The 8,654-nt window shown below is 40.2% G+C and overlaps 1 protein-coding gene across 2 annotated transcripts in view; it reads right to left on the bottom strand.

The window, feature by feature from the left end:
• LOC109419481 (group 3 secretory phospholipase A2) overlaps window positions 1-8,356 on the bottom strand; it is an 89,073-nt gene extending 80,717 nt beyond the window's left edge. Inside the window, exon 1 of one of the 2 annotated variants that reach the window (XM_019693704.3) lies at window positions 7,868-8,353. The gene's annotated coding sequence lies outside the window, so the exon portion shown is untranslated. Of the gene's footprint in view, window positions 1-7,867 lie in introns of both variants that reach the window. The other variant, XM_019693703.3, reaches the window with a different exon arrangement.
• Window positions 8,357-8,654: the final 298 nt, after the last annotated feature.

Raw genomic sequence — 8,654 nt, forward strand, 5'->3', positions numbered from 1 at the left:
TTCTAAATGAATGCTTCCAGAATCCTTGAAACCTTGGAGTGGCCCTTCCAGATTCCTTTTAGGATGCTTCCAGAATTCTTCTGGGATGGTTCAAGACTAATTTCAAGAATGTTTCTAGAATTCCAGATAGATTTTGGAAGCATACTAGATGGATTCTGGAAGCAACCCAGACCGTTTTTGGAAACGTCTCATAAGGAATTTGTAGGCATCCTTGAAGCAACTTGAAAGCATCCCAGAAGGTTTCTGGAAGAATACCTGAAAGATTTTTGAAGCATTGAAAACTAAATTTGAAGAAGGCATTTTAATGGATTTTTGAAGCATCCCTGACGAATTTTAGAAGCATCCCAGAAATAATCTAAAAGTATCCCTGGAAAAAATCGGGTGCATTCCAGAAGAACTGTGGAAGCTTCCCAGAATCTGAAAGTATCACAAAAAAATCTGCAAGCATCAAAATCTGCAAGAAATTCTGCTGTGAGGGAGTAAGTACACTGAAGGAAATTGCGTGGGAAGAATGAAAATTGAGAAGAATAACTTTTGTAATTATGTATGTTTTTGATCGCAGAAATTCATTCCGCTGGACAACCTTTGTTCAACAGAACATATTGGACGAAGAATCTGTGATAATTGGTAAAAATTGTTAATTTCCAATATTTTTGTAAAAATCACCAAATTAAATAAACAATCATTTTTAGAGTCCCTGATGAAGGTCCTATATGCGACCGAAACGTTGGACGAAATTAAATAGCAGTATTTGAATTTTGTCGAGAATGAAAAAGCCATTTTCAAGTTACATTCCATCACAGTCGCAACCAAAACTGAGACATTCTGAAGGCATCCCAGAATGATTCTGGGAGCTTCCCATTAGGAATTTGAAAACATCCCAGAAAGATTCCGAAAGCAATTCAGAGGAACTCTTGAAGCATTCATAAAAGAGTCAGAAGAATCCTGGAAGCATGATTCTGGAAGTATCCCTTATATTATGAAATAGTAGGATTCTGGCAGCATACCTACCTGAAAGACTTTAGAAGCATCCCAGAAAGATTTTGGAAGCTTCTCATAAGGAGTTTGAAAGCAACCCTGAAAAATTTTGGAAGCAGCCAAGAACAATTCTGTAAGCATCTCTAGAAGTCAGGTGGCATCCCAGGAAGCATCTGGAAGAATCCCGGGATTCTTGAAGCTACGTATAAGTATTCTGAAAGCACCCCAGAAGGATTCTGGAAGAATATCTAAAGTATTCTGGAAGCATTCCAGAAAGATTCTGGATGCATCTTAGAACGAATCTGCAAACATGCTATAAGGAATCTAGAAGTATTCCAAAGGAAATCTGGAAGCATCCCAGAAGAATTTGGAAAGCATCCTAGAAGGAATCTGGAAGAATCGCAGAAAAACTCAGGAAGCATCCTTAAAAAAAAACTGGAAGCATCCCAGAAAGATCCTAAGAAACCTAGAAGATATCTGGAAGTGTCCCAGAAGGATTCTGGAGTTATCCTAGAAGGAATCTGGAAGCATCCCATAAGAAATCTGAAATAATTCCAGAAAAAAATTGGAAACAACCCAGACAGAATCTGAGAGTATCTCTGAAGAACTTGGGAAGCATCTTTAAAAAAAAAACTGGAAGCGCCGTAGAAGTTTTCTGGAAGTATCCCAGAAGGACTCTGGAAACATTTTAGAAGAATTCGAGAACCATCTCGAAAGAAATCTGAAAGCATCCCTAAAAGATTCTGCGAGCAACCTCGAAGAATTAGACAGCAAATCAGAAGGAATCTGGAAGCATCCCAGATTGTTTCAGGAAATATCCCTGAAGGATTATGTAAGTATCCCTGGTAGATTCTAGAACCATATCTGAAGAAATCTGCAAGCATCCCAGAAGGAATTTGGTAACATCCAAGAAAAACTCGGGAAGTGTCTCAAAATAAATCTTAAAGCAACCCATAGAGATTCTGGGAGCAACCTAGAAGAATTCTGAGAGCAACTCAGAAGAATTTTGGAAGCATCCGAGATGGAATCTGAAAGTGTCATGGAACAATTCTGGAAGTATCCCTGATGGATTCTGGAAGCATCTCAGAAGGATTCTTGTAATATTCCCGAAAATCTAGGAAATGTTCCAAAAGGAATCAGGAAGCACCCCAGATGGAATCTGGAAGTATCCCATAAGAACTTGGGAAGCATCCTGAAGGAAAACTGAAAGCATCCTAGAAGCATTCTGGAAGCATCCCAAAAGGATTCTGGAAGCATCCTATAAAAAATATGGAAGCATCTCAGAAGTATTTTGGAAGTAACCCAGAAGGATTCTTGACCCAACCTAGAAGAATTCTGGGAGCATCCCTGAGGGATTCCGGAAGCATTCCGGATTGCCGTTTAGTGGCCACCAATATAGTTTTGTTCAACCTCAATTGATTGTGAATTCTGTATTATTTATTAAGCTGCAGCATTATTTAGATATACATAGTATAGAGGAACTCGGAATTATCAGTGGCCACATCTTACCTTCTAACTGACTTGTATTATTCAGAGAGTAAAAAAATTCGAAGAATCAAAATGAAAATTGACATTCTCATTTTTTTATTCGTGCTTCGCCGCTTTCATTGTCAGCTGGCTGCCTCTCTATTTTCATTCATACTTTCAATATGGGTATGAATGTAATGTAAATATCTATTAGAGTAAGTCTTCTGTATACCCGCTTATACGGATATTCTGATAGGGTGGGGCTAATTTTAAAAAATCTCTCCGGGATATGATTTCCCAACTGGAAAGTAATCTACTAGTCAAAATAGGAAAGCTGTACTAAAAAGAGCGATTTCGGATGATTTTTAGGGGTGGCGCAAAAGGGTTTAAGTAAAATTTTTGCAAGAGCAAACCATCAAAAAACGTTTCAAATTTAATTTTCAAACATAATTTTTCTAGACAAAATTGGTGATTCTAGAACCCAGTTGGGCCAAATTTGTGTCAAAAATTAAGGGCTGTTCATAAACCACGTAGACCAAAATTTGGCCATCTCAGAACCACCCCCCCCCCCTCCCCCCTCGTAGACTTTTGTTCATACAAAATTTTTGAAATTTGTATGGAGCGTAGACTTTGGCCAGACCCCCCTCCCCCCAAAAAGCCTACGTGGTTTATGAGCAGCCCCTTACGTGATATTGGTTTCCGTGATATTTGAAAAAAATGTCATATTTTGGTATCTAATTTTTGGGTAACGACAATGTTTTTCAATATCTCAGAAACCAATAGAGATATCGCAGTTTTGAGCACAAATTTAGCCCAATTAGGTTCTAGAATCACCGATTTAGTCTAGAAAAATTATGATTGAAAATTTAGTTTAAAATGTTTTTCAAAAGGTTTGCTCTAGAAAAAAAATCACCTAAACCCTTTGCGTCACCCCCAAAATCGCACATTTTTGTACAGCTTACTTGTTTTGACTAGTAGATCAATTTCCACTTGGGAAATCACATCCCAGAGATTTTTTTTTAAATTAGCCCCACCCTAATGTTCCGGGTTGTCCCGGATTGTTCCGGAACCACAATTGGACCATAATATGCAACTGATATTATCCGGAGTGCGGTTGACTTCTGATTTGCGGCTTCAGAATAAATATCTGGCGCGAAAGTATTCTTGGATGACAATGATTTTGCTTTCCGTAAGGAACTCGGGTTGGTTCCGGCCCTCTAGCTGGCCAGGGTGAGGCCTCCGGCCAATGAGACCCCCACCAATCGATTCAGCACACTTTTTCCAAGCGAAAATGGTCTCAGCCGTTGGCAGAACTTATTACCCAGCTGAGAAAATGAATTTAGTCGTGTTTCGGGTTCAATTTTTCCCACTGTGCAATGATGCACATATAATAGATTGACGAACAGTCAAAATTTGAGATTTTTTTATGCACTCCATGAAAAGTTACAGCATGTTGAATTTTTTTGAGGGAGAAAAAAAGTTGCCTATCCCAAACATTTTGGCCATCCCCTGTATAGTGTTCGTAAGGTGATAGATTGTGTGGTTAATATACCGCATTTAGTTCACCACTGGACTGCGAACTGCGACTTCATAAGTGCGAAAACGTAAATAAAAGTGCGCGATTGCATCAAATCAGGTTGATGTCTTCGGCGCACTATTTCTTCAATCTATGGTGAACAAGTGCTCTGAAGACACCGAGTTGATTTGATGCAATCGCGCACTTTTATTATCGTTTTCGCACTCGTGAAAACTAGTGCGATAGTCCAGTGGTGAACTAAATGCGCTATACTATGAAGGTCAAGCGGCACAGTTCGAATTGATTGCATAACTTGTAGGCGTTATATACACTGTGCTGTGAAAGTTGGAAGGAAGGGAAAAACGAGTTTTTGCAATTCCTTTCTGGTTCTAGCGATGGCTATGAACATATGAATATACATGAGTTGTATATGTAAAGGAGAGAGAGAGAGAGAGAAAGTGGATAGAAAGATTCAAAGTAGGATGAAAGGGACGGGCCAGGGATTGAACTCATGACCTTCTGCATACGATTTAGAAGCGGTAGCCACTAGACCACCAAGCCCGTCTGATACCCAGTATTTGTTTTGAAAATATATATATATATATTATATATATTATATATAGCTAAACAAAATACTGTTACATGGAAAAGTATTAAAGTAATTATCTCTAAAACTATCCTTTTCACAGTGCAACGTAAAGAATTTTTTTAGTGTACCTACTCCATGAGATACAACGTTGTGTTTTAGTCAAAATTGCCCATAACATGTGAATAAAAAGGCCTAGCAATATGTTATGTTCAGAACCAGGATTTCCAAATGTACATCCTTCTCGCAACAGCCCGCGCAAGGCTGAGTCGACACTCTCTTATGTGTGCAGACCATCTCTCTTTACCGTGTGCAACACCATCAGTGAGAAATGTATCGCCAACAGCACGCACACGCATGAGCGAAAGATGTATTGAAACAGCCGCTGCTTCGGCTGCTTGCCTGACAGTTGCATACTCGAGTCGTATCGAGCCGAGTGGGAAACGTCGTCAGTATTGTTGGCCGTATGGCGATGACAATCTTCGGCTAACCAAGCCAGCTGTCGCGTAAAGGGTGTCATAGGCTGTCACGGGAGCACATGGCTTAACGCTAAAAGTTATTCACAAAATATGTGCTCAATAAATATTTTTTTACAAACATGATATGCCTTTCACAAGATGCCCCAGGGGCGAAAAAAAGTTTGTGCCAGCGTTTGTCAAAATTGTATTCTGGCTAAAATATACCATTGATGTGAGATTCAACTCTCTTTTATATTGAAAACATGGCAGTGCATTTCACATGCCGATAAAAAATAATGCTATGCAAAATACTCTTCTACAATAAGACTTACAGGTACATATTCTCTATTTGAAAAAATACATAATATTTGAAACGCGTCGATAATTTTGAGCGTGCGATATACCACAATACTCGACACGTTCAACAGAAGTAAAATGCTCGGGCCGAGCGCAGCGATTTTCGTCACTTCGTGTCCAGCCAACGAGAGACGGTTTGGGCTAGTGCCGAGGTTTTCATCGGCGAACGAACGCACAGCGAAAGCAGACGATGTGAGCAGTTCCCGACAGTGATGTTGTAGGTCGCATGAGTTTTATTCTGTGGGCTGTGATGAACCATGCATTCACAAGGCTGTCATGGGAATAAGAGTGTGACAGCCATCAAAATGCTATCATGATGCGGTACTTTTGGGAAGCCTGTTCAGAACAAATATGCGTTATTACACGCTCTTTAATTGTTCCGAAAGTCACATACTCGAAAAAAAATCAAACAAAAAAATACATTTAAAAAAAAAACGTTTTTTCAGGGATCACTTCAAGTCAAAATTTAAAATTGACCTATAACGTTCAAATTAAGAGCTAGATAAAATGTGTCTTCGGCAACATTGTTTGAAATGGGTTACTTAGGAACAAAACGTCGAAAACGAGTAATATAAGCAAATAGTGAATTATTTATTATTTTAAAGGAAACCCATTCTTTCACTTGTATCTGCCAACTAGTACAGGGGCAGCCTTCTTGAGACTCCCTGAAACAACTTCTCAGGGTCGGCATGGATGTAGTCCAGTTCTTCGCGGGTAGGGAATATTCGCACAATAGTATGTAAAAAAAAAACTTCGCGAACTTTCCCGGCCTTTTCTCCTCCCAACACTTTTCCACATTCTTAATCACTACTCTAACCTGTCTTTATCCTCTACTTCTTCGGAGTCCCTTCTACTGCTGAAATAACGTCCAAAAGCTTGAATGTGTCATCAAATCCTATGTGCGTCCTGCCCAATGTTCTGAACTAGGACTTGTGACGCATGCACACACATACGTTATTGCGCGGAAATATGCGCCACAATGACCTGGAATATTGTGGCATGGGGCAATAAGATTCTGCACCTAAATCCAGATTTTCCGCAATCCACAAAGGTCGCACCGGTTCCTCCTCTCAATAGAGGGTGAGTTTCTGAATCGAATCAGCCCAAGAATTGGTGAAAAAATGGCAGAAACATGCCCATTTTAGTTTACCAGGTACCAGGGTACCATGTTGGCATTCTGAGAGTGCAGTTCTTGCTATAGGTTGCGTTTACTTTCGAGCTCACGCGCGTTCCAAATTTTGAGCTGAACAATATTCAAAATTTGAACATATTTAATATGTTTGTTCGCAGCGTACCGCATTTGAACTTCAACGCATTTTGATCGCGTTTAAATGCAACACTGCCAGTGCCATCTTCCGGCCTGTATAGCTAGACCTCTGGCACCTTTAGGGTGGCGATGGCGATTATCGGACGCATTGTTCCATCAAGGGTCTGAAGCATCATGGAGTGCATGGCAAGATAACGAGACAATGTTCGTGTGTCCCCGTTAATCAGTTCGTCATCCTGTCATTTTGGTGGGTCTACCCTCTCAAGCTACCAACAGGATCGTTTTAAATTCACACAAAATCTGAAAAAAAAATCCACACTGAACTACGAACACTTACACACTTTTCGACGTTTTGTCCCTTCGACGTTTTGTCCTTTCGACGTTTTGTCACCCATTCGTTTTTGCCTAGAACTGGTTCAATGACATTAAATTAAAAAGTGGGTCACCCAAATCAAAAATTGTGGGTGAAAATGCAACAAACAATTGCAAACAGCTTCTCTGGAGAAACTAAGCGTCAAAAATTAACGATAACAGATATAGGAAGTTTTTTCTGCTAAAACGTGGATTCGGACCATTGTGCACTGGTGGGCAGTTCTTCTTCTTCTTCGTGGCTCTACGTCCCACTGGTACTTGGCCTGCCTCTCTTCAACTTAGTGTTCTTTGAGCATTTCCACAGTTATTAATTAATTGGACATTCTTTGCCTGCCATTGCATGAATTTGTATATTGTGAGGCAAGTACAATGATACACTATGCCCAGGGAGTCGAGAAAATTTTCCCGACTGGAACGGGAATCGAACCCACCGTCTCCGGATTGGCGATCCATAGCCTTAACCACTAGGCTAACTGGAGACCCCATCTATATTGGCAGTGGCCATCTATATTTTTTTAATGGTTTGCTGAACCGATGTATAGGTACAATGCGAAATATCAGAGTATTACTTCTGTTTGTCCACGCCAAATGTGTGGAATAATATTTTTTTTTAATTTTAGAAAGCATTAAACAGTTGATTCCAGAACAGAAGAGTTAAAAGAATAATGTTTCAATGAACACTAATTTCACTAAGGATTAAAAAATATTCAAACGCCATATAAATCATGTACAGTCAAGTAGGTATAATGCTATGCTAATCAAACTTGTTGATAATTTGTTTTGTTTGTGCAACAGGCACAATCGCTATTTACAGATGTTCTTCTCTCTAAAAATACCCTGCATAGAGAAATAAATAAAAATCATACCTTTGATGCCACGTATTCACAGTTAATTCACTATTCATAAATTAATTCAAAGTAAACTTCAGCAATTGTTTCGGCCTTCAATTCTCACGGTTGCCAAAAATCAAAATCAATCTTCTTCGGTACCATCCACACCGAAATATCGAATTCACGTCACTGATTCACTTCCCGTCCAGCAACTCTCTTTCACAATGATTTATGCCACTAATATGGTTTGATTTAGCATGCATTCAATTGTCACACAATAAACCACCCTTCGCGCCTTCAAAACCGACAACAAGAGCACAGCAAAACGGATTAGATCCCCGCACAGATCAGCAGCGGCGCGCGACGAGTCATCCGAAACGTGTGACTAAAAACTGGTTCAAATTTTCAAAATCTCGACCGAACCGTTCTGAAGTCAAATGTCAACTGAACTGATAGAGCAGCGAACGCTCGCTCGGCACGGCACCACCGACATTATCCGCGACGATCCGCGCGACCAAAGCTGACCGACCACCAACCACACGGTCGGCACTCGGCGGTAGTGCGATTGCATGGGGAACGTTCAAAAATTACGTCCAACATTTGGGGGAGGGGGGGGGGGGGGTTCAGAAAAGTGTGACAGTACGTGTATTGGGTATAGGAAAATTGCGTGACAGAGGGGGGAGGGGGGGTCTAAAAATCCCGAAAAACGATGGACGTAATATTTGAATCTTCCCATGGGCAAAATAAAATAAAGCAGAAGAGAACAATAAACAAAGATCTTCACTTCCACTGCCAGCGGATGGATTCTGCGCGCGGATCGTGT

The sequence above is a fragment of the Aedes albopictus genome, chromosome 3, assembly GCF_035046485.1.
Source record: "Aedes albopictus strain Foshan chromosome 3, AalbF5, whole genome shotgun sequence".
NCBI lineage: Eukaryota > Metazoa > Arthropoda > Insecta > Diptera > Culicidae > Aedes > Aedes albopictus.